The sequence below is a fragment of the Mustela putorius genome, unplaced genomic scaffold (assembly GCF_011764305.1).
Source record: "Mustela putorius furo isolate JIRA1106 unplaced genomic scaffold, ASM1176430v1.1 tig00000083_pilon_pilon_pilon, whole genome shotgun sequence".
Taxonomy (NCBI): domain Eukaryota; kingdom Metazoa; phylum Chordata; class Mammalia; order Carnivora; family Mustelidae; genus Mustela; species Mustela putorius.
The window spans coordinates 13,604,110-13,629,208 of NW_025421273.1; the positions used below are offsets into that span (position 1 = coordinate 13,604,110).

Below are 25,099 nucleotides of genomic sequence, written 5' to 3' on the forward strand. Positions count from 1 at the left end.
CCTGGCAGCTGGAGGTGGGGGATGGAGGAGAGGGCAGGACCCTGCTTCTTGGCAAGGGCACCACTCATGAATGATGAAACCCAAGAGGAACAGTAGGTCTGGGGTGTGGAAGGTGGGTTCAAGCTGCTGCTTGTCACTGATGAGGTGCCCATGGGCTGCCCAGTGGATGGTGCCCTGGCTAGGATGTTTCTGGTTTCACCAGAATATGAGCTGCCCCTAGGGACATTGTAGGGGAAGGTGCTGGACCAGCAGAGTAGCCTTAGGGGAACACTGGCTTCTTGAGCACTTGGCTTCCCGCATCTGGCAGAGGATGAACAGAGGACAGAGACAATCTGGGAGGGAGGCAGGACAGGGAGGGGAGCTGGGAGGGTGTGGTCAAGCTGAGGCAGTGTCCATAACAGAGCTGGGGGTGAGGTGAGATGCGGTCCAATGGGACCAAGCTGCGTGGGGCAGAGGAGGCCGACAGTGGGTGGGGGGTGGGTGGGGGCCTGGCTGGTAGGTTTGGAGGAGACGAATTAACAGGTATTTTTTTTTCCTTTTTCTTTCAATATTATAAGACTGTTTCATTGTCTTTTGATTTCACTTATTTCTGGTAAGAAGTATCTCTAATTCTTACTGTTATTCATCAGACTATGACATTTGTTTTGTATGGCTGCTTTTTTTTTTTAAAATCATTGTTTAAATTTTTTTTTAAATATTTTATTTATTTGAGAGAGTGAGTGAGTGAGAGAGAGAGAGAGAGAAAGAATGGGGGAGAGAGAGAGAGAAGCAGACACCCCGCTGAGCAGGGAGCCTGACTCAGGGCTCGATCAAGGACCACAGGGTCATGACCTGAGCCAAAGGCAGACGCAATCTGACTGAGCCACCCGGGTGCCCCTCTATGGCTACTTTTAAGATTTTTTTTTTTAAACCATTGTTTTCAGCAGCTGTGGTATTGGGTACAAAACACTTGTGGCTTCCACCATCCTTCCTCTGAGCAAAGTCAGCAGCCATGTAAGTGACCCTGTGTGGGGTTGACACAGTAAGCCACTGAGGGGGGCTGGCGAACAGACGTATGAGTGAGCTTGGAGACAGAACGTCCCCAGCCAAGCCTTCTCATGAGACCACCGCCCTAGCCAACAGCTAGATGGCAGTCCTGTAGAGGCACCCAGTCAAACCATGCCAGATGGTCGTCCCACACAAACCGTCCATCATTTCAAGCTGCTGGGCTTGGCGGTAACCTGTTCCATGACCACAGATGGCTAGTGAAGCAGCCTGTTGGCTTTCACTGCATTGCTGAGCTGACCTCCCTTCCTAAGCTGGGCTCAGTTGCTGTGGGTGGTCTTTGCTCCCTCTCAGCCCCAGAATCTAGGAAGACTGAGTCCAAAGTGTCATGGCAACGCAGCTTACTTGGGATATAACAGTTGGGAATTATGTTTATCCTCCAGAGACATGTCATTGGAAGAGTCTGGGAAGAGGTGTCAGGTCACAGACCTCATCAAGGAGCACTTCACGGTATCAGGCCCCATCAGAAGTTTCCACAACAAGTGTTTTTCCACCTTTGGGGTCGATGAATGCTGATTTATTTTCCTATTGGATAAATGTTCTCTCTCCATCAGAAGGAGTTGGGGGGAGGTGGCAAACAGGTACTGGGCTCATTTTCTGAGGTACCAAGAGGTCCCAACATCCCTTTTCCTATGGGAAAAAACAATTCTACTAGTCAGAGCTTTGAAGTCTGCCTGGACGGGTTCACTGGCTGTTGGCTTTGTCAGTGAACATGAGGCCCAAACAGGATGGCCACCGGAGAGAAAGGAGAGTCAGGCTGTGTTTCTCTGTGTGACAGACATTCATTGAATACCTCTATGTGACCGTGAGGAATTCTGTAAGTAACAGAAAAATGGACTAACACTGGCTTACACAAACAAGGATTTTTGTTTTTCCTACCTCACAGAGAATCTGGAGGTAGGAGATCCCTTGTCTTGATTCGGTTGCTCAAGGGGACAAGGGTCAGAATTTCTGACTCTGACTTTGCTTCTGGTTGTAAAGTGGCTGCTGTGGATCCAGATATCACATGTGCATCCAAAGGTAATGATCTCTGCTGCAGAGAAAAGGCAGCATCAGCTATGCTGATTCCTTTTCCCGAAGAGGAAAACCTCCCCTGGAAATTAAGGGTATGCTGGGGGATAAGAGCAAGGAAGAACATCCTGATCTAGAGTCATTACCAATTCCTGTGCTATAAATTCCCTTACCGCATCAAATTTCAAGCTACCAACAGGACGCTGCTTGGCTAAGGCTATGGGAAGAGATGCCAGGAACACATCGTATGGCACTTCTCTCATACAGTTACAGAGGATGTAAAATTCTCTGTAGCATAGATGATTGTAAGCCACTGTAAAATAACTAGCAATTAATTTCAAATATTTATTTTTGTTTTTAATATAACTTTTAATTGTAAGCTTATATCACTTGATTTTTGAGTAATGACTGGGTTTAAGAACTGACTTTTCAAAACTCTTACACAAGGAACAATCAGCTCTCAGGGTCCGGTCCAAATTGGCACAGGGGGCACTACCGTTAGAAACCTCTCAGCCAACTTCCACTGCATTTCCCTGGCCAGGACGATGTCACATGGCCACCTCAGGCTGTGAGGGAGGCCAGGAAGACAAGATACTATTCAGGTCTATAGAATGGAATATAGCCAGGAAGAAGGGCCTGGAAAGGACAGTAGGGCCAGCCAACAAGTTGACTGATTGGTCTATCTCTAGCCAACAGCCCTGGACCAGAACTGTGCTGGGCATTTGGAGCACAGGGTGAGGAAGACATGTCCCGTTCCTATTCTTCCAGGGCTTTCAGCGTGGGTGGCAAGAGGGTGGTTGTGATGAAGTCCAGAGGGGACGTACAGGGAGCTGTGAATGTGTGTCTGGGGAGGCGACCCGGTATTAGTTCTTTGTTGTTTCAGAAGAAATAACGAAAAATGTAAGGACTTAAAACAGTGCGCACACTGTTAATTCTGGTTCTGGGTTACGTGCTGGCTGGGTCCTCTGCTCAGGCTTTGTTCAACCTATTGGCCGGGTTTCATCCTCCCTTGTTCGGGAAGAATCCACTCCCAGGATCATTCAGGTTGATGCCTGAATTTACACCTGTGGGCCTGCAGGATAGGGGGCCTAGCTTTTTGATGATGGGTCTGTCACAGTTGTGCCTGGTGTAGGGGTGGTTACAAAGCCTTCCTGGGAAAAGTGACATTTAGGGAGAGGCTGGAAGGGTCAGTGGGAGCTGGCTGGTACAGGGAGAAAGTGTATCAGGCAGAGGGCAGTATGTGCCAAGGTCTGTGGCCTGGAGTGACCCTCCTTTGTAGTAACTACTTTGCTCCCTGGGATAGTATCTTCCTATTCTCTGAAGACATCCCCCAACCACAGCAGGGTCCTGGCTGGAGAGGAGGAGGGACCCATTCATGAAGGACTTTGTTTGGCAAATCAGTTCGGAAGTCAGGCTTTCAGTGGTGTGTGTGTGTGTGTGTGTGTGTGTGTGTGTGTGTGTGTGTCTGCATGTGCAGGGAGATGGGACCTGATCCCCACCCCCCCACACACACCCAGTACCTTAAGGGCACCAGGCTCCGTTCTATGCACAAAAATGAGTCAGAGTCCTGCCTTGTCCTGGAGAGGTCACACTTCACTGAGGGTGGTTGGCGGGAGTGGGGTGGGGTGTGGGGAGGACCACTCAGACAGGAAACTCCAGCCACTGCTGTTAGGGAGGTGGAAATGCAGAGAGGGATTGCCTGGGAGAGCAAGGGACATAAAGCACCCGAAGATGGAGTTCGGATTTTAGCCTGAGCAACTGTGTGGATGGAGGCCCCTTACTGAGAACAGGAAGAATGCAGAGAAGCTGTTTGGAAGTGTTGAATAAAGCACTTGTGTTGGCCATGAGAAGCTAGGGGTGCCTGGTGGGCATCCAGCAGGGGATCTGGGAGAGAGTAAGCAGGGTTGGAGATAGAGACCTAGCGATCTCCACAGTATGTAGCCTGGAAGAGCATGGGATTTCCTGGTTAAGAGAGTTCATGGCAGATAGGACGGCATGGCCCCAGCCATGGGTTACCCTAACACTCCAAAATGCAGGGCTTGGGCACAGCAAGGGATGGGTTACATAGACAGAAACCCAGAAACTAGCATTGTCTCCGACAATGCTGAAAGATAAAATACAACGAGGACACAGGTTTTCGAGATGATCCACACTTGAATAGATGCGGGTGACAGGAGGGGAAAGGAGGGCCTTTCAGGTGCAAAATAGCAAAACCACAGAGACTCTGAGGTAGGAAGAACAAGAGCTTGGCACCTGGCTCTTTTATCATGCGTTAAAGTGACCCCCAGAAATCTCTCGTTCTGTGGATTTTTGCCTCTATGCCACTCCTAACGCATATCCTCTGTGCTGCTAAAATGTTTGCAATGAATAAAAGAATGAGTGAACAGGGGGGCTATGTGACTTGGGGTAGCAGGTGATCTCGCTCCTTGGGCCTCAGTTTCCCTTTCTGTAATCCAGGCCAACCCTACACACCTGAGTTTGGGATTTGGGGTGAGCACTGCCTGCTGAGCCGATTCTGAGTGGACAATACGCTCGGCCCTCCCAGGTGGGGACGTGAATTCGGCCATGGGCTGTGCAGCCCCGCAACCCCGCAGCCCCGGAGCCCCGCAGCCCCGGAGCCCCGCCCCGGCGTGGCCCCGCCCCCTCCTTTGTTTCCCCGGCCCCGCCCCCTGCGCGCGGCTCCCTCCCCATTGGTCTGGGGGCGGGCCCCGAGTTTTGGGCACCGCCGGGGGCGGGGCGAAGGGGCGCTGAGGGGGACGTGTGCGCCTGCGCGGTGCTCCAGCCTGGCCGCAGCCTGGCGCCGGCTGCTGCTCTGCACGGAGCCGGAGCCCGAGTCCGATCCCGAGCCGGAGTCGGGCTGAGGCGGCGGCGGAGGCGGCCCCGCCCCAGGGCTCCATTGTTGCGGCGACCGCGGCTCCTCCAGGTGCTAGGCTCTGTTTCGTTCGGCCCCGAGCGAGTGCCGCCGAGGCGGTGGCCTGAGGTGAGGCGGCGGGGCCGGACCGGACCGAGTCCGGAACCGGCAGGGGTCCGGGGTAGGGCTAAGGGCCAGGGCTTGTGTGGGTCCAGGGAGTGGACACGGGTCTCGGGTCTGGACGCGGTCCGGGGCGGGAGAGGGGCCAGCACCTGTCGGGTCTGAGGTCTGAACGGGGTCCGCGGCGGGCAGGGTTCCGCGGCCGGAGGAGGGGCCAGGGCCCGTGGGGGTCCAGGAGCTGGACGGGAGTCCCGTGGCCGAACGGGGTCCAGGAGCTGGACGGGGGTCCCGGGGCAGAGCGGCCAGGCTGGGCCTGGAGGAAGTCCCAGGTGGCAGGAGTCCCGGGTCCGGCGGGGGTCCCGAGTTGGGCGAGGTTTCCGTTTGGGTGGGGGTCCGCGGACCCGGCCGGGGTTTCAGGGCTAAGTGGAGGTCCAGCGGCAGGACGGAGTCCCAGGCGGCAGGGCTCCCGAGGTTGGACGAGGGTCCTGGGTCGGTGGAGGTCTCAGGCGCCAGGGACCCGGGGGCGGCGGGGGTCCCAAGGGCGGGTGTGGCATGTCCAAGCGGGGCCATCGCGGGGTCGCTGCGGGAGGAGGCGGCCGCCGCCCTGAGCGCTAGTAGGTTGGGGACCAGGACTGGCCGGGCCATCGCGCATCTGGGCGCCCGGGCATTGTCTCCGCTCGGGCGGGGGGCGCACCGAGGGGGCTGCGCGCCCCCTGCGACCCTCTATGGACCCTCGCGTGAATGCGCGCGCGGTGCTTCTGATCACTCAGAGTGGGGGCACTGTTTCGGTTCCCGCTTCCCGATAGTGTGGCTGGTTCAGTGTGTCTGTGAAGGTAGCTCTGCGTGGGTCCTTGCGCGTGGGGAATCCCAGACCGCCTGCGAGTGGGAGAGACTGTTTCCGTCTTCCTTACCCCCAGGGTGTGCCAGGCTGTCTCATTGAGGATGACTGCATGGGCTCTGATTGTGGGGGTCCTGGCCACCCTGAGAGTGAGAGGCTCTTTCTCTTGTTCCCCAACCCCATGATGGTTACATGAAAGCGTTGCCAACCTGGCCGTGCGTGCGTGGGACGGCGCTCCTGGTGTCCTGGCCACCCTGCGAGTTGGGAAAGTCTGGCCCTGTTCCCCTTCTCCGGGTTTGTAGGGGTGTGATCCACCACCACTACCCCCCGCCCCACACCCTGCGCCTGTGCGGGCTTGTGGGCGGTGGTCTGTATGGTGAGGGGGTCCTTGTGCATGTAGTGGAGCCTGGCAGGGGTGTAGCGGGTTGTGCATGGGGGCGCAGTTGGCCTGGTTAAAACAGCTGACTCTCTCTTTTATTGTTTTTTTGTTTTTGTTTGGTTTTTTGCCAAATGAGGGGAAAGGAGAGCGACCTTCTCGGAGAACCCACTGCTCTCAGCGGCCCCGCCCCGGGCTAGGGGAATGGCAGGGCTGTCACCGGCCTGGGGACCACGCGTCAGGCCGCCCCATTTCCTGCTGCAGTGTGAGAGCCGGCTCTGATTGGATGGAGCCCAGCCCCTCTGCCCTGAGCTTCTTGATTTCTTCCGTTAGGATTGGGAAGAAAAAAAAATATTTAAAGCCAGATTTAACTTTGCAGCGTTCAGCGAGCCTGGAGACTGGAGGAAACTCTGGCAAGAATTTGGCGGGCTGGAAAATGCATTTGAAGGAGGAGAATCCACACCCACGGAATGAGGCCAAGGCATTTACAGTTAGAGGTCAAGTTGACAAAGGGATAGGGAGAGTGAGGTTGAGGATGGGGAAACTCAGATTTCAGCCTGATGTCAAGACTTGATACTGTCTTGCAGGCTCTGTATCTTTCAGCACTTAAATAAAGGGGAAACACCTACAATGCCTCAGGGATGATTCTCTTCCTTGGGGATCTCAAAGTTGAACAAGGCAGCCTCTTCCTTTTAGGATGTTTTGTTCTGGTCCAAGACAGAAGACTGAGGCATAGGCAGTAGTAGTTCTAATATCCAAATATGGTGGTTTGTTTTGTTCACAATCGTTGTGAACAAGATGGCATATGAGTAACAGGAGTGCCAGACAAAAATGTAATAATGGAGTTGTTGCTTTTACATCGTCCAGACTTAGCACGGAGATCCTCCCCTGTGTTCAGCTCTTCCCCTCTCCCCCACCTACAGCTGCTGTCCTAGGTCGTCTTACCCATTCTTACCTGTCAGTTTAGGTGACGCCTGCTCTTGGAAGTCTTCCCTGAGATCTTATGTCCTGCTCTCTAGAGCTATGGTCTTTGAGGACTGGGTGGTTAGCTGTAGTGGATTGATAAAGATGGGCACAGTTTGTATCCAGAGCTGAGAAGAGGCATATTTAAATGGGAGGGTGTTTTTTTTTTTCCCTATACCATGGTTAGATAGTTCATGTGATTTATTTCTTCACCATTCTGTGATTCTTCAAGTCTCAGAATGGTTTTTAGAATAATATTTGTCGTCACTTCCTAGTATTTGCTGCACAAGTGAGTACAGCGTTCTTCATTAGCATTCATTTGGTCTCATTCTGTCTCCAGAATTCAAGGTACTGTTGGTTCCTGCAAAGCTACCCATTCTGGGTTTCACTTTCTTCACCTTTGAGAGTCTTAACACGGGGGAAGAATCTTCTTAGTCCTAAACCTTCCAAGCTTTTAACCTAATAGAGCGAAGGAAAGCCCTCGTAGCAGGAGTGTAGACATAATGGAGATCTGTGAAAATAGAGATCCAGAAGTAGAAGTTCTTTTCTTTTTCTTCCAGAAGTTTAGGTGCGTGGGTGTACACTTTGTCTCAAATGTAAGGACAGGAGAATATGATGAAAATTGAAGCAACATTTCAAGATGGTCTTGCCTGTTCTTTAGAATTATGCTGTCCTTGCAACATCTGCATTGTATCAAATCGGTTTGATGTTTTCCTTAATGAAGTCATTGGGTGCAGAACTCTGGTTTGGAGCATTTCGTTGAACTTCTGAGTGTCATATGAAGGCAGCCAACTGTGGGCTTCTGTACGTCCCAGTCTCTCACAGAGTTTTTTAATTTGGGGAGTCTGAAATAAGTGGAATTTGGAGAGTGCCTCGAGTAGGTGTGTGTGACTTTATATGATGGCTTAAAGCACAGTTTAAAATTGTTGCTTGCAGAAAATTATGTCCTATGTTCAATGGCCTAAAAGGAAACTCCACTTCTAAGGAATATAGTAATAATCCTTTAAACTATAAATCTCCTCTCTATTTTCTCTGTTTCGTAAGATGGGAATTTGGCAGGCTTGGTTTCCTGAAAGCCCCATGTCTGTCTGTAGAAAGGATAGGTAGTTTTCTCTGCCATTCTTATTTGAGTGATTGCAGGGATTAAAAATAGGATAAACTGTCTGGTAGCAATACCACCGAATTAGGATTTTTCACTTAACTCAGTAGGAGTTTTGTCCTTTTTTTGGTTCGCATCCTTTCCTAATTAAAAAGAAAAAATAAAAAAATAAAAAATAAATTTTAAAAGTGCTTTGTTACATGCTGTACGTGGTTTGTTTTGTTCACAATTTTATTTTAGGAGAGGCCTTCATAAACTCAGCTGGATCTTCTTTGTGTGTTTCTTAGGATGTTTTGATATTCCCACCGAAACTTAACCAGTTAATGCTTTTTCTGTGTTGAGATGACCATTTCATTCATAGCTGGCTGGATCTTTATGCAGTTTCAATGAAGAGGGGTCTCCTATGGAATCGAATGCCCGGGGTTAGAGATGGCAGAGCTTGGACTCTGCATTTCAAAGCTGTCCTCTCTTGTTCTTTGACCCAGGAGCCCTAATACGAAGCCTCATTCACCTGCTTTCAAGGATTGATGGTGCTGCTGCTGCTGCTGCTGCTGCTGCTTCTTTTAGGAGGACTTTGCCTCAAAGTCAGTCTTTGATGTTCTAGCCTAATTTCCACCCCAAGCCCCATATCACTCACCACATGGATTTTCTTCTCCCTTTTTAATTTTAAAGTGCTCATCATGTATATGCTTGTTATCACAGGCTACCTCAAAATCTTTTTGCCTGTTGGCAGGATATAGACAAGTGACATAGTGACGACCACTCCCTTTGGTTCTCTTGGGCAGGAGATGTGAACTAGACCCCCAGTTCATGAAGTCCAAGTGCGTCTTGGACTTCAGCTCCCCCAGCAGTAAAAAGGAGTCAGCTGTTAGTTATGTCTCTTCTGTGTAGCTCAAGAGGTTGTCCTGGGGATGAAATGAAATCAGGGACGTGGTGCAATTTGTTAAGTTGTAAAATAATACATTGCCCAGGATTTTCCAAAAAAAAAAAAAAATGCTTCATGCGCAATTGAATGAACCCAGGTTGTTCTTAGATCTCTAAATGTTTGGTCCTTAGTGGGTGCTGTGATAGGCAACTTCATTTAGGATTGTTTTTCACCTTTCATGGGCCAGTATTTGATACTTCAGCCTTGTGCGGCAATGTCATGTTGAGTCACCGTTCATCACTTGTAAGCGGGACGACAGCACGTGTGGGATGTAGCCTTGATCTCTTCAGCTTGTGTGATCCCACGTGTGCTCCTTTAATGCATTTGAGCAGGGTGTGGGGGGAGGCAATAGGCATTCTGAGGTCAAGGTCAGCCAGTGCTCACCAGCTCACATCAGAGCTACCCGGCTCGAGGGAGCAGCAGGCATCAGTCAACTCCAGGGTTTCTTGAGCCTTCCCCACTCTGGCCAGCCCACTCTGGAGAATGTGCAGTACTTCTCAGGGTCTCTTTCTCTCTCTCCTGCCTTTGCTTCCTCTCTGCCAACTGCTCAGTGCCTCTGAGCTGCGCCTGCCTCTGCATGGAGGGGGTACAGCGGCTCATAAAACACAGCACTTCCGCTCTAAGAATCCACCTTTATGCACAGATATTAAATTATACCATCATGCAGCTCAACAAACATTAACATGGGTTACCTGTGATGCGCCCAAGTCCCATGGTAGGTGTGGACATACGAGATGGGACACCGTGACTGGAGCATGAAGGGCAGGGGGCTCCACAGTCCAGGGGGGTGGGGCAGGAGACCTGGGCGTGGTCTCAGCACCATGCAGTGCGGTGAGTGTGGCCAGAGGTCCAGAGGTCCAGAGGAGAGTGTCGGGGCTGGAGTTACCCCAAATCTAAACTTTCAGAATGTTCTGGGCACTTTTCAATTCCCTGAATCGGCATTTGTCAGAACAAATCTCTAATGTCTGGATGGCCATTACTGTCTGTCGACTGCAAGTCACTTTACTCTTTCTGAAGGTCAGCCGGGGGACAGGCACTCTGCGGGGTGTTTGGGCGCCTGTGACTGCTGGAACAAAGTGTCACACACTGAGTGGCTTTAGAATGACACAGATTCCTTATCTCACAGTTCTCTAGGTGAAAAGTCTGACTCTGGCCTCACTCAGCAAAAAACAAGGTGTGGGCAGGGCTGCGCTCTGTCCTGGAGAATCTGGGGAAGAATTGCTTCCAAGCTCGTGCAGATTATCAGCCGAATACAGTTCCTGCAGTCGTTGGAATGAGGCCCCTGTTTCCTTTCTGGCTGTCAGCCGGCGCGCCGCCCACAGCTCCTAGAGGCCTCTTTCTGGTCCTTGCGCACAGCCCACCAGGCCCAGAACCAGCAGGGACCCCCAAAGCCTGCCCCAAGCTCTCTGACTTCCCCTTCTGTCACATCTCTTCTACTTGGAGAAAGTTCTTGGCTTTTAAGGGCCCTCGTGATCTGATGTGGCCCACCCAGATAAGCCAGGATAACCTTCCCATCTAAGGCTAATGGCAAAGTTCCTTTGCTGTGAATGTGACATACTCATATGTTCCAGAGTTAGGGACATCTTTGGGGACTGTTGTTCTGCCTTCCACAGTTCGCTGATCCATTTAGGACAGCAGCCAATGAAGTTGTGACCGTTACCCTAATTGATACATAAATTAAGGAACGCACCAAAATTTTAAGCCCATTGATAGGACCATTAAGATCCCTATTAAGTGACAAGATGGTTCTGCTTCACTGTTGAGCTGTGGGCGTGATTCACAGCCCTAGAGTCAAGTCAGTCAAAGGCATAGTAACTTTTGGGCTTTGGGCTACTTAAGTGGTCCACTCTGATCAGAGAAGTTTTGCCAAGAAGTCAACAGAGGAATTCCTCCATTAGAAAAACCAGCCTTGGGGTGCGGGCCTTACCTTTTCAAGGTTTACACGAAGGACTCTGTCCTCATGGGGTAGAGAGTGCAGGATTCCACGTCCATTTCTAGAATGGAAACAGCTGAGTCAACCCAATGGGGATTCACATTCCTGAGTTTTAGAGAGTCTGTTTCAAGGCTGAGGCAAAGCCTAGTAAACAAAGTTTTCACTTTCACTGATAATCAGGAATGAGGTGCACTGGCTGATCAAGGAGACAACTGGTGATGATCACCAAGTATTTAAGACCAAGTGTGACCTCATTTGATCATGTGGCTGTTTTTAATCCTTTTTCATAAGGATTTTTTTTTCCCCTTACAACAAATGACAAGCTCTGATTTGAAATAAACTTCCTGTAAGAAAGCAGAATCTAGAATTCTAAGACTTTCCAGCTGGCCTCCAGGAATTTATGAACTGCCTGAGACCCTGGACAAACATTTTGTGTGTCTGTGCCCGTGTGTGTGTTTAGCAGGGAGAGGAGTTCCAGCTTTGCCATTCATTTTCAACGGGGTTGAGTTCTGGAAGGCTTCACACACCACTCAGTGTGATAGTCCTGCCGCTCAAGTATCAGATTTTGTTTAAAAATTTAATACTCATTTTGAAGAACAAAGTTCTTCTACAGGCCCATACTTTTAAGAGTGAAAAATTCTGTGAGACTTAGTATGAAAACACAGCAATCATCTACCCTGCCCTTCTCCACCCTGATTCCTGCTCCTCAGAGGCCATCATTTTCAAGCTTCAGCTCTTTCCTTCAGATCTGGTGTGTGTGAAACATCCTACTATTTAGAAGCCCATCTGGGTCCCTTATCCTACCGCCGCCTCCCGCTACTACCTCTTTCTGCCCTGTCCTGTGTGTGATTACGTTAAAGGTTTTGCTGGAGAGTTTAGCAGCACTTAGGACAACTGTGGAGATGTTATTCCCAGCTGAGATGTTGGGTACTATTTTGATTACATTTCCTTTCTTTTTCCTAGAGTTTGTTTTGCTTAGTGTTCTTTGTATCTGTCCTTTATCACCCCTCACCGGAGAAGTGTCAGTCTCCCTTCAGTACATCCACACCCACCAGGTATAATTCTTCTGAACTTCCCATCCTGCTGCCTTTCCTCTCTACTGCCTGCCTGCTAGGCCTACTGTGACTCTCCTCCTAGATCTTCCCCATCACCCTGAGAGTTTCTCTCTCCTGGATTAAGCTAGAATCCTCCTTTTTTTAGTTTTCTCTCTTACTTTGGTGGAGCATACCTACCAGTAGCTGTTGAAGATATATATATATTTTGAGAACTTGTATAATGTTGAAATATTTCATTCTCGCATATAATTGACCATTTGTCTGAGTATAGAATTCTGGGCTAGAGAAGCACCTGGGTGGCTCAGTGGGTTAAGCCTCTGCCTTTGACTCAGGTCATGATCTCAGGGTCCTGGGATCTAGCCCTGAGTTGGGCTCTCTGCTCAGTGGGGAGCCTGCTCCCCCCCCCCCACCTCTCTGCCTGCCTCTTTGCCTACTTGCATTCTGTCTGTCTGTCAAATAAATAAATACAATCTTTAAAAAAAAAAAAAAAGGAATTCTGGGCTAGAAATAATTTTCCTGCAGAATTTTGAAGACTCTGCTCAGAATTCAAGTTCCAATGGGACAGTCGATGTGTCCAAAGCCTTTTCTTTGTAGGTGACCCACATATTCCTTTGCATAATCTTTTAGACCCTTGTTTTTTCCTGGTGTTTGGAAATTTTGTGATGGTCACATCATGATGGGGGTCTTGTTTTTTTTCCTTATGTTGGGCACTTAGTGGTCCTGCCCCATCTGTGGACCCCCACCCTTTATTCTGAGCTCACATGTCCCGACAGGTCTTCTGCACTTTTCTATTTACCTACTTCTTAGTCTCTGATTGCCTTTTTGGAAGATTTCTCCAAACCCTCCTGTGACTTTTTATTGCTATATACATTTTTTTTTTTTTTAGTATTAGGAACTCCTTTATAGCCCCCCCCCCCCCAAATATATATTTTTTACAGCACCATCCTTTCTGGTTTTGAGGATGTGGTCAGATGGGGTTTTATTGCCTTAGACATCCTGGAAGAAAGGTTTATTTTTACATGGCTTCTCAGTGTGATTATCTAACAAAGCCTGGCATATCTGATAATTGTTTATGACACTACTGCATTCTGAGAGAAAAACTCCCTTTCAGCCCATTATCTGTTTTTCAATATGGAAAAAGAAAGGTTACCTTTCAGTCCTTGGAGGCATGAGACATAGTGTTTGTATGTTTCCAAACACCCTCTTCAAACACATTTCTTTCCCGTCTATGCATGTCGCAGCTAAATTTTGCCCTCCGCTTCATAAACCTAAGCACGTCCATTCAGTACTCTGTGTGTGGCTGCCATCAATGAGTTAAGAGTTTGGAAATCCTTGTGCCCTTTTACTTGGCCTGGCACACTCCTAGTTGATCATGCCCATATGTATGGTGTGCGGCACTGCTGGTGGCAGGCAACCTTGAGAAAGCTCCTTTTCGAGGTCTTTTTTAACCATAAAAAATATTGGGAGAAGAAAAAAGGAGTAGTAATGCTGGATTCTTGTTCTGGACCCTAGGTAACGGTGCCACAAACTAGGGGTATTTTTAGCCATGGTGGGTAGGGCTAGGTTTGGGGCTGTTGGCTAGGTTTGGGGCTGTCGGCTAGTCTGGAACTTTCTAGCATAAGCAGTGTACAGAAATGGCTTATTGGGGTTGGGAGAAGGGGGGTGGGGTTATGGACATTGGGGAGGGTATGTGCTTTGGTGAGTGCTGTGAAGTGTGTTAACCTGGCGATTCACAGACCTATACCCCTGGGGATAAATATATATGTTTATAAAAAAATAAAAAATTTTAAAAAGAAGAAGAAAAAAAAAAAGAAATGGCTTATTGGGAGCAGGACACAGGCCTCCTGGTGGTAGAGAGGTGTTTGATGAAGACCTGTGTGACAGATGTCCAAAGAAGAAAGGAGAATGCATGGAACCCTACATGGAGAGTGGCTCTTGAAAAGTAAAGGGTTTTCCAGAACATTTAGAGCACGCAATTCTCAGTTATGTTAACTCTCTGATGTGGAAACAAAAGTGAAAGTGACAATCAGGGTGAATCTTGAGGACACTTGGCATGATATTTTTTTGTGAAAATCCCCTCTTCCCAATTAATTCAGATTTGTATATTGGGAGGTCCTACTAAGTTACTTGATTTTTTTTTTTTCTCCAGATGGGTTATTTCAGTTTTCCTATTCTGGAGGCATGACCCTCTATGTTAGACCTTTTAGCCTGCTATAGCAGAAGACTGAAGACCAAGTGGCTTGTAAACCCCCAGAATTTAAATCTGGAGTTCTGGAGACCAGAAGTCCAAGGTCAGTGTTGGCCCATTAAGTATGTGGCGTGGATCCTCCTGGCTCATAGATGACATCTTCTTGCACTGCACTTGTGTGATGGAAGGATAGCAGGGAGCTCTGGAGTCCCCTTTATAAGGGCACTAATCCCATTTAGGGTGGCTCTACCCTCATGACCTGGTGGCTTCCTGAGGACCCTGCCTCCTAAGACCATCCCCTTGGGGGTTCAATTTCAACATAGGAACATTCAACATAGGAATTTCAACATTCGTCTGTAGGACCTTTGGAGAAGCTCGGGGTCCTGTATCACTCCCCCATCCCTACCTCTTCTGTGGGCTGAGTGCTTACTGTGCCCAGGGCACTGTGCTCAGCACTTTCCATCCGTACCTTGCTTTGTCTCTGTAGCCACTCTGTGGGGTAGGTAATGTCCCCATTTTGCAGGCGACAAAACGAGATGGGAGTCCTGGGGACTAGAGTTAGCAGTCTGTGTGACGTAGAAGAAAAGCTGGTAATGCTTTAGGAATGATCCACATTGACTAGACTTAGCGTGGGGATCATGTCCCGATATACACACGTAGCAAACCCTGATGTCCTATCCTTCAGACTCATCCGTTGTTGTTTGTCAGTTGCATCTCAGTTTAAACACCAGAGAGGAGGAGACCCTGAATAACTTGCTTAAGATCCCATGGTAAGTGGAATTCAAATGTCAAGGCAAAGCCCGGGCTCCTGACTCCTGACTCCATGCTATGAGGCCTTTTTATCTCCTTGGTGGCTTGGCTGAGAGTTGACTGATGTGCCCAGGACCTGTCATAATGGAGCTTTTCACGGTGCCAGCAACTCCTGCTTGGCAGCCCTGTGGCTCTTGCTGCCTTTGACCTTCAGGGTGTTCCTTGGGGTATGGATGGGTCCTCAGTGTCCGTGCCCCCTGCACTCCCTGTGTCAGCCATGTGGCAGTGAGCATGCCTCATCTGGGAGCAGGAGTCCCAGCCTAGGCGGCCTGTCCAACTGCGTGGGGAGAGGGGCAGATGTGTGTTGGTTGGCTCCTGGGGCTTGTGACAAATGCTGGCAGAGGCGGGAACCAGATGCTCTGGGACATTAGCAGGGGTGGGGGGCATGGTGCCTCAAAGGATGTGGTTTGGAGGTGGACTGTGGAGGAGCAGTGGGGTTCCCAGAGGCTTTCTTGGCCCTCTGAAGATTCCAGGTAGTTGGTCTGACTTGGATGGCTTTTCCCGAATTCACAGTACTTTTAGTGCAGGGCAGGAATGGACCAGAGCAAGGGAGCCTTCTCTGTGTCATGAATGTGGTGAGTCTTCAGAGTCTAGCAGATTGGGCCAGCCTGGGCCATGAGAGAAGAGCCTGGGCCACCCACCCGGCTGGACACCTGTCAGGCGAGGTCCAGAGAAGGTCATCATGCCTGGACCCCGCATGCCAGCTGCCCCTGAATTTGGGGGAGTACAAAGGAAGCTGCTGTACTGTGCATGAGGGCCACCGCCCGTGATATTTAGCCCGCCCTCTGGGTGCGATAGCCTCAGAGAACAGAGGGGTCCTACGGATCCACACCCGGCCTCCCTGATACTGAACCATTCCTTGTACCACCGTGGAGGGCATTTCTAAAGCCTCCAGATGCTGGCCGTCTGTTGGCTGCCCATGGAGCTTGGGGAGAGCAGCCAGGGGTGATGGCCAAGACACGGGCCCCCAGACCTGGGCTGGCATCTGGCCCTGCCACTTGCTGATGAGCCGTGTAGAATCTTGGGCTCGTCTGTAACTTCTGTGAGCCTCTAAGATGATGTGGCAACACAGCCTTCTTGGTTAGGGGATCAGGTGTTTTAGGCAATGAACCTGAAGCGCTTTGTGTGCGCGAGGTGTGCGGACTAGCGGAGGGTTGCTGAGTGGGATGGCATGGCTGGAGTTATTGGGGGTAGTCACAGCTTTGACTCAGGTGCACCCTGGTGGAGAATGTCACCCAGCCTGGGGATACCGGCTGCAACAGCACAGGGGTGGACATGGGAGCCTTTGACTTGCACAGCAAGTATCGTCACAGAGCCGCGGGATTCGTCACTGTTGGTGAAATTTGCATCCCTGGTTTGCAGCCACCTGCAAACCTGAGGACCTCCTGGGTCGGGTACACACAGCTCATGCTGGATGGTGCAGCCTTCCCGAGCTGCTGGTGGGGCAGCACATCCATGCTGGGTGAAGGAGCCCAGGCTGCCCAGCACCGTGTCTGGGCTCAAGCTCCCCAGGAAAGGTGCCCGGAATGGCATGGGCCATTAAAGTTTTGTTTGTGATTCTGAAGCGGATTTAAGAGGGAGTGAGTAGAGCACACCAGAGTCTCCACCCGAGCTTGGAGAAATCAATTCCTAATTATGAATCAGTGGGTGTGAGTTAGAACAACTAGTACCTAAGTTGCAGAGTGGACACAAATGCTGTGTTTTGGTGATGCTCCGAGAGTCTGGGTGCCATCGCACATCATTGATGAAAAGGGGCCTGGGTGAGGGGCCATCAGCCTTATCCTGAAGCATCTTACTGTTCACCCTGGGGGACAGGGGGGCAGGGATGAGGGTGCCCACAGTTGGGAGTGTGTGTGAACCTCTTTATGTACAAGCTGAGGAGTAATTACCATTTTTATTAAAGATGAAGACAGAGGGATGCCTGGGTGGCTCAGTTGGTTAAGCGGCTGCCTTCGGCTCAGGTCATGATCCCAGCATCCTGGGATCAAGTCCCACATCCGGCTCCTTGCTCTACAGGGAGCCTGCTTCTCCCTCTGCCTGCCACTCTGCCTGCCTGTACTCTATCTCTCTGACAAATAAATAAATAAAATCTTTTTTAAAAAAAGATGAAGACAGAAGCTTAGTGGTGTTAAGGGACTTTCTCAAAGTTGCACAGTTGTTAAGTGGAAAAGTGAGATGCTGATGAACTCTGGGGCTTAATCCAAAGTCCTTGAACTTGCCTCAATACCCGGTCACTTCCATGGTTGTGAGGGAGGGACTAAGAACCCCAAAACATGGGGCTTTGTGGAAAGGGTCTCCAGACTTAGGACATGCCGCATCACGCTTCCAAGTTACAGAGTGACCACCTGGAGAAAAGCCCCTGGTTTAAGACTTTTCTTATGGAAATAGATAAAGAGCAAACATATGTGAAAGGCAAAGCTGTGTACCCAGCGCTGGCTGGAGCAGGGGGGTCATCCACCTGCAGTTGGCAGAGACCCAGAGGCAGGCAGAGCAATGGGGAGGGAAGCTTCCCAGAGGAGGAAAGGGGGCTGTCAGGTGAGCCCGATGGAAGGGGCCATCCCAGGTGGCTGGTGAGGGGAGCAGGTTTGGCTTTCTTGGGTTGGTCCTGAGTCCAAGGCGGGACAGAAACCAGGGAAGGTGTCCGGTATCAATCCAGTCCTGGCTGATGGTCACAGAGGTCATTGTTGGGTTCCTGGATTGTCCTTTGAGACAGTCTGTCCGGCTGTCTGTCTTCCTGCGGATCTGGCTTATAGCAGGCAGGTTCCCTGCATGGATCTCTGTGGGTAAGGGGCAGTTCCCTGAGTGGATTGCTGCGGATAAGGGGCCAGGTTGCTCTGGGTAAGGATCTTCCTGTGGGCTGTGTGTCTGTTCGTTGTCTTTTTATATATATATATATCTCAGTCTCTCATCTTTCTCTTACCGGTAACAGTATTAAATGCCAGATATGTCAGTTTGTAGCTGTAATATGACCCCTGGAGGAAGTTTTTTACATTGACATTGACATCACTGACTGTCAACTGTGGGACCATTACCGCCAAGATTTACAATAGAAAGGCTTCAATAATGTCCCCTTGGTGTGGTTACAAGATTCATTCGTTGTTACAAAAATCTGCTCTTGTCGGCGGTTGGGTCTTTGTCATTACTTTGTGGTTAGTCCGCATCCCTGTGTTTCTCATCTCCTGTGCCCTTCATGGTTGGTCTTGGCTTGTCCGCCTGGTCAGTGAGGTTGAGCTTTGTCACCTTGATTGGTACCAGGGTATTGAACTGTGGGTCAGTCCCCTGATCACACTGATTAACTGGAATGCAGGGAAATGCTCTAGCGTTTTGGGTGGCAAAGCAGGGGTAAAAGTCCGTGTACCTGCCAGTGTGGTTCAGGGAAGGCCAAACATGCCCCCCAAAAGGAAATATTTTTATAACTGATGTTCATATAGCTCTGCTTCTCATTCTTATTAGCACAGAAATTTTAAGTTGGCCTTTACATGTTATAAATGTAAACAATAGTGACTTGTTGACATACAGATTGCCGTTTTTCCTATTCATTCATTTACTGATTCAGTGTGATTGATAGGACACTGTTATGGGCCTCCCAGCTTCAGCAGAGAGCTTGTGTGCGGTCTGCACGGTGTGGACACACCGTGAGAAGGTGGCTGTCTGCGAGCCAGGGGTAGAGCTTTCCGCAGGAAAAGCTCTCGACGGGCACCGAGATCTTGGACTTCCAGCCTCCTGAACTGGAGAAATCAACTTCTGTTGTTATGGCCCGAGATGATGAATATGGACATGGTTTAGACTACTGTCATCTGTATAGAAGTTGTATGTGCTAGTAAAATAAAGGCATGGGATTTTGTAGATGGAGATAGCATGGTGATCCCAGGCCTATTACCATCACTCAGGTCCTCCCAATGACGTCCTGTCTGTATTAGGACAGCTTCTTCACCCCTCTGCACCCTACCCCACATCAGGAATAAATCATGCATGGTGTCCTGCTTTTAACATTCCTCATCTGTACAAACCCCTTTTGTGATTTTCCGTTGTTAAGAGAGGGCGGTTTCCTTGGCTTGGCATTTAAGGCCTTCATGATCTAGGCACCGTCTACAGGTTTGGGCTCCTCTGTCTCTCACTGTCGCCAACCTTGCCCTCCAGCTGGTCATGTGAGCCAGTCTCTGAAGCCCAGTGTAAGAGCTACACGTAGGACGCACACTCTCCTGCCTCTTCCAACCTTGCCCATCCTTCGAGATGTGAAGTCCTCCCTCTCCACGACCCCCTCCCAACACTCTGGTTAAAATTGCACCGGCGTTCTTACAACTCTGAAATATTGAATTAACACATGAACTGTGGGTTAGCTCTTCCTAGGTACCTTATTTCTTGTATAGTCAGGTTAGAAATGTTTACTTCGGTCCTGGATTTTGACCATGTGACCTGAGCAGTACAGTAACATTCAAAGGGTGCTTGAGAGTGAACGGGGTCTCCCATAAGCACATGACCAGCTGCGTTTGCATCCTTGAGGGTTTTCTGAGCATGGTCAATTTACGGATAATTTTGTCTGCTTTAAAAAACAGAACACTATTATTCGATGTTGAGGTTGTTCCCAGTCTGTTGGAACAAGAAGCCATGCTACGTTGTACATAACCCCTGTGTTATGCATGAGTATGTTAGCGAGATGGTTCTAGAAGCCGGGCTGCCGAAATTCTGATTGGGCAATGCTAGGTTCCCGTTCATTAGGGCTGGACAGTTTAATCCTCTCCCAGTCACTGTCTAAGGTGCCCATTTCCTTCCCCTCGACAACATGGTAAGTCCTCGGGTTGTTCTTTGACAATCTAATAGATAGATTAAAAAAAAAAATAGGCCTATTTTAAAAAGTAGGGGACCGAAGCTAAGAGCAGTTAGGGAATTTGCCTGGTCTGCTAGAGCTGGCTAAGCCATGACCTGAATTTAGCCTTTTAAATTTCAAAATGTGTTTTCTTTGGAGGCAAGCTGGCATAAAATATACATTGCCATTGACAAATTAATAAGTATGTACTCTTTACTCCTTCTCCTGGAATTACAGGCCCTGTGTGTGTGTGTGTGTGTGTGTGCGCGTGCGTGCGTGCGCGCACAGAGGGGATTTTCAGAGTGAGAATTTTTTTATTGAGACTAGACAGTCCTCAAAAGACAGTGCAGATGGTAAAATAACATTAGTAGGTTCTTCTGATTTTAAATCTCAAAACATATCTAAAGTGTCTTGACTTCTTGGGGCGCCTGGCTGGGTTAGTCGGTGAAGCATCTGCCTTTGGCTCAGGTCATGATCCCCAGGGTCCTGGGATCCCACATCCGGTTCCTGGTTCAGGAGGAAGTCTGCTTCTCCCTCTCTTTCTGTCCTTCCCCCACCTCATGCTCTCTTGCTTGCTTGCTCTCTCTCTTTCTCAAATAAATTCTTTAAAAAAAAATTGTCTTGACTTCTCAAACCTTTGATACAGATTGATTCTAAGAGTGAAGTCTAGGCCATTCATTTGAGGGGTTCCAGCTTCTTGGTAAGAGAAAGGGAACCTTGTTAGGAATAGGTTCGACTTGTAGCAGCTGTCGGTGTTCAGTTAATTATATTTTCCAAGTGACTTACAAGATTGTTTGGGGAAGCAAGTACAGTTGAGCAATTAAATTTGCTCCCTTGATGATTAAATTCTCTTTTTCCTTCTTTCTTTTATCCAGTCTAGTGACAGCCTAAAATCTGCCTGTAAAGCCCCTTGGTTTTGCCCCCAGATAACGGACCATTGCCTAGCATGCTATGAATTTCGTCCAAAATAATTGTGCATAACAATTCTGATATTGTCCCGCTTCCCAATATATGAACTGAACAATTTAATTCATATACAAACTTACTATGTGTATATGTGTGTAAATGGACATTTACTTATATTTTTTTTTTGGTAGGAATTAAATAATACTGTTTCAAAGGGACTTTCTGACAAATTCCAAATAACCCTCCTATTCCCAAAGTATGGACATTTTAGATCCGTACTTAACGTGTGCGCACTGTTCTCTGATAGCTCTGTGTTTTAGCGATCGTGTTTCCAGTGTTATAGATCTCTCTTGAATTTGTTTATTGGACTTAAGTTTTCTACTCAGGTGGATTGTTTTAGATTTTTTTGGTTTGTTCTGCTCACTGAACTAATTGTAATCTGTGTGCACTCCCTTCCCCATCAGCTACATTCTTTTTCAGACAGATCGTCTTAATAAGTCATGGAACTTCACTGTTTTTTCCAGCAATGGGCATTCAGGACTCTGGGCCAGGCAGTCCCAGAGACACTGTGCTTACCCTCTGTATCGGGGAGGACTTTCAAGGCCCGCAAAACACACAAATAGTTGGAGCACCTGGATGGTGGCTCAGTTGGTTAAGTGACTGCCTTCGGCTCAGGTCATGATCCTGGAGTCCCGGAATCAAGCCCTGCATGGGGCTCCCAGCTCCATGGGGAGTCTGCTTCTCCCTCGGACCTTCTCCCCTCTCATGCTCTCTCTCACTGTCTCTCTTTCTCTCTCAAAAAAATGTTAAACACACACACACACACACACACATACTTGTTGTGGGACTTCACACCCGTACTCTTCTGGGAGTCAGGAGACCTGGCTCTGCCCCACTTCGAGTGCTAACTCGTGAGTTAGCAAAGGCGTGTCCTGTCCCTTCCTGGATCCGTGTCTTTGTAAGCAGAATGGCGATGGCATGTGTTCTAAGGTAACTTCCAGCATAGTTATTACTGTTCTGTTGTCTGCACTTTACCGAGTGTGGCGGGAATGACATTGCGATCCAATTTCAGACACAGAGGTACGAGCTAGTGGCACTGGGCAGGTGCGTACCCTGGAGGAGTTTGGCAGGCTGGTGCCAAGTCCCTCAGAGTTGTGGGTGGCCCCACACCTCCCCACTGTTCTGAGGAAGACACATGCAAAAAGTATGAGGTTGCTTAGAACAATGTCAATCTCCAAGTCTTCGGTGAGGCCACAAGAGAGATGGTGGAGGGACGGTGGTCTGTTTGCATAGGAATTGGGCCCGTGGTGCGCACGTGCATGCCAAGCCTGGGTCAACTTCAGGTCCATCTGCTTCATCTTCTCTTTGCCCTGCTGATGCAACCGGCTTCTCCAGAAAAGTGGCAGTGAGTTCCTCCAAAAAACTCTACAGAAGGAAGAGATGCCCACGGGAAATAATTCAGTCATTAAGTGAGACAAAAAGCAAAAGGCGAATGATTATTTACTCACTGTCTTTGGGAGTAGTGACTATTAGTATTTGGTATGTTTCCAACCGGATCTTTTCCAGTGTACACACAAATAGAAATGTACCTTTTGAAGGTATTTTTTAAAAATAAATAGTATTTGATACATACTGCTCACACCCGTACCCCAGTGGTACAGAGAGACATTCTTCTGTGATGATCCGTATGGATCTAACTGACTCTTAGCCTGTGGAGTGCTGGGTAATTGTAGCTAAGGATAACTGACCTTTCCTGAGCATTCGAACATGCCCGGTCCTTTATGCTAGGCTCGGTTCTCGAACCGGGTCATGTGATTTTCCACACCAGCCCTATGGGTGAGTGTGGGTGCTGTTTGCATTTATCCTTTTACAAATGAGACAACGGTCATAGAGAGAAGCCTCCCGCTCTAGCTCCCGGCATTGTTTCCAAGAGGGATGATACATTCGAACGGATTCCTGTTGAGTTGAAGTGACAGGACGTTTACTCACTGCACAAATCATTCATTGATTGATCACATTCTGGGTGGGGTGCCGTCCAAGTTGCTTTTCCTGAAAGTGTGTTTGGGATGGGGTAGACAAGAGACCACCAGGTACCTGGGGTCTCCTGGGGGGTAAGGGGCACAGAGAGGAGGTGGCTGGGTGGCCTTTGGGATAGCCCTTTTCCCTACACTGTCCACCTCTTGTACACTTTTCTGAGATCTGGTTTGGGTTTTATAATGGCTTGTCTGACACTGAGTGGCCCTTGTTTCAAACTACCCGAGTCAAGGTCAGTGCTAACACCTCTCTAGTTCTGTGTGTGTGTGTGGGGGGGGGGTCACCCAGAACTAGACTGCCTCCGAGTGGCTGCGAGAGTTTGTCGCTGGCTGTGGTAGGTCAGACTCTTCTGCTCATTCCCACTTGCAAACAGATGTTTCACTCGGCCCTGAGTTTGGATGTAGGGCTGGGGGTCAGGGCAGCAGGGATCTGGAGTGTGATGGTTGGCACACATATGACACCAGCACGGTAGGAAAGTTTCACAAGATGAGGGAGGAGCACAGAGCACTGGGGCCAGGTGCTGGAGGTCACTGTGGCGAGGTCGTAAGGGCTGCGGCAGCAGAGCAGTATCAGATATGTGGTCACGGCTCTGGGTGTCTGCTGAACGCCTCTCTGCTGTTTGGGCGAGTTTTATTTGGGTGTCTCCTGTAGAGAAAGCATGACATCAGCGTTTGCCACCAAGTATTTATAGCAGTCGGTACCTCCTATGTGGGTCACTTTCTGTGCTGTGGTTTCTTTAAGGAAGTTTGGAGCTGTCCTACCCCAAGCACACTGCCAGCCCATCTCAAGGTGTTGGTGGTTTCTGAACACCTGGGGAGAGGCCATTCTGAGCAGAGATGCTTCCTACCCCGTCCCCTGCGGAGGGGGTGGGTAATGAGGGCAGTCAGGGAATCTCTCGCCTCGCCTCTCCCTGCTGTGTTTTGTTTTAAACATTTCTTTTTTAAAATTGAGAAAATGTTTTTCCTTCTTTCTTCGATGTTCTCTGCTGATGGCATGCAGGCAGAGGCTGGGGAAGTGAAAAAGAAAGCTTTTACTTCAGTGGGATGCTGAGGCTAGCCCCTCTGATGGAGGGGGTTACCGTGTGCTGGGCCCCGGGAGGCAGCTGGGCAAGCATTCGCTTTCAGCTTCACTGGCTGAGAGAGGTGGTGTTTATCCCCAATGAATGACGAGGGTGGTTAGCTCCATGCGGTTGAGGGATCCTCCCAAAGTCCCATAGCTGGAAAGTGGCGAAGCAGAACCAAGCACTGATGATCTGACTCAGACAGACGCCCCGATTCCATGGGCTCTTAACTCCTGGAGGTCAGAAAGCCGAAGGGCTGAAATGGCCATAAAGTGGCCACCTTTTCATATCTTTGTCATCGACTCTAGATGTTAGTTTGAATGACACGATCCTGCCTTCAGTGAACGTGAAGTATTTGTATATTTAATGTCTAAATTTCCACCCTAATGTCTGACGGTAGACAGAAGCACACGTGTTTTCTGTCCCATCTCAGCTGTCTGCGGTCACGGCCTTTCTTCCCCCAATAGTTGGTAAATAAGATCCTAATCAGTAGACACACATGCTAATTGTTTTTCTTATTATATGTTTTAGATTGTTGTTTAGGCTTATTTGTGATGCTGACCATAGTATCTGACCCCATAGGCAGAAATAGGAGTTTTACAGTAAGAATACTCAGACCTGTGATTTTTCAAACCTTCAAGCTGGACATTTTACATTGTCCAGTATAGAACTGGAATTACAATTTCACAAAACAAGACTTGCCTGTGAGGCGGGTGTGTGCTGACCTGTTTCTCTTCCCATCACAAAGCAGATCTCGTTGCCAGGAGCCCTCGGACATCCATGGGCAACCCAAGAAGCCCGGACCTAAGTCTCACCGTAAACAAAAGTCCACTCAAAGTGCATCGTGGACTTAAATGCAAGATGTAAGGCTATAAAACTTGGAGAAGGAAAACCCTGAAACCTTTGAGATTCAGGGCTTATGTCTGGAATGTGTAAAAAAATTCTCAAAAACAGTCACACAAACAATGCAATTAGGAAACGGGTCAAGGACACAGAGGGACGGTTCATCGCAGACGATGAGCGAGTGACTGGGGAGCCCATGAACATCATTTAGCTTCACTGGCCATTAGGGAAATGTG

General features: G+C 49.1%; 1 protein-coding gene across 6 annotated transcripts in view; it reads left to right on the plus strand.

The window, feature by feature from the left end:
- The first annotated feature begins 4,769 nt into the window (after positions 1-4,769).
- The window catches only part of AFAP1 (actin filament associated protein 1), a 130,648-nt gene continuing 110,318 nt past the window's right edge, over positions 4,770-25,099 (plus strand). For 5 of the 6 annotated variants that reach the window (XM_045075285.1, XM_045075296.1, XM_045075299.1 and 2 more), the window contains exon 1: positions 4,770-5,035. The gene's annotated coding sequence lies outside the window, so the exon portion shown is untranslated. The remainder of the gene's footprint in view (positions 5,036-25,099) is intronic. The other variant, XM_045075316.1, reaches the window with a different exon arrangement.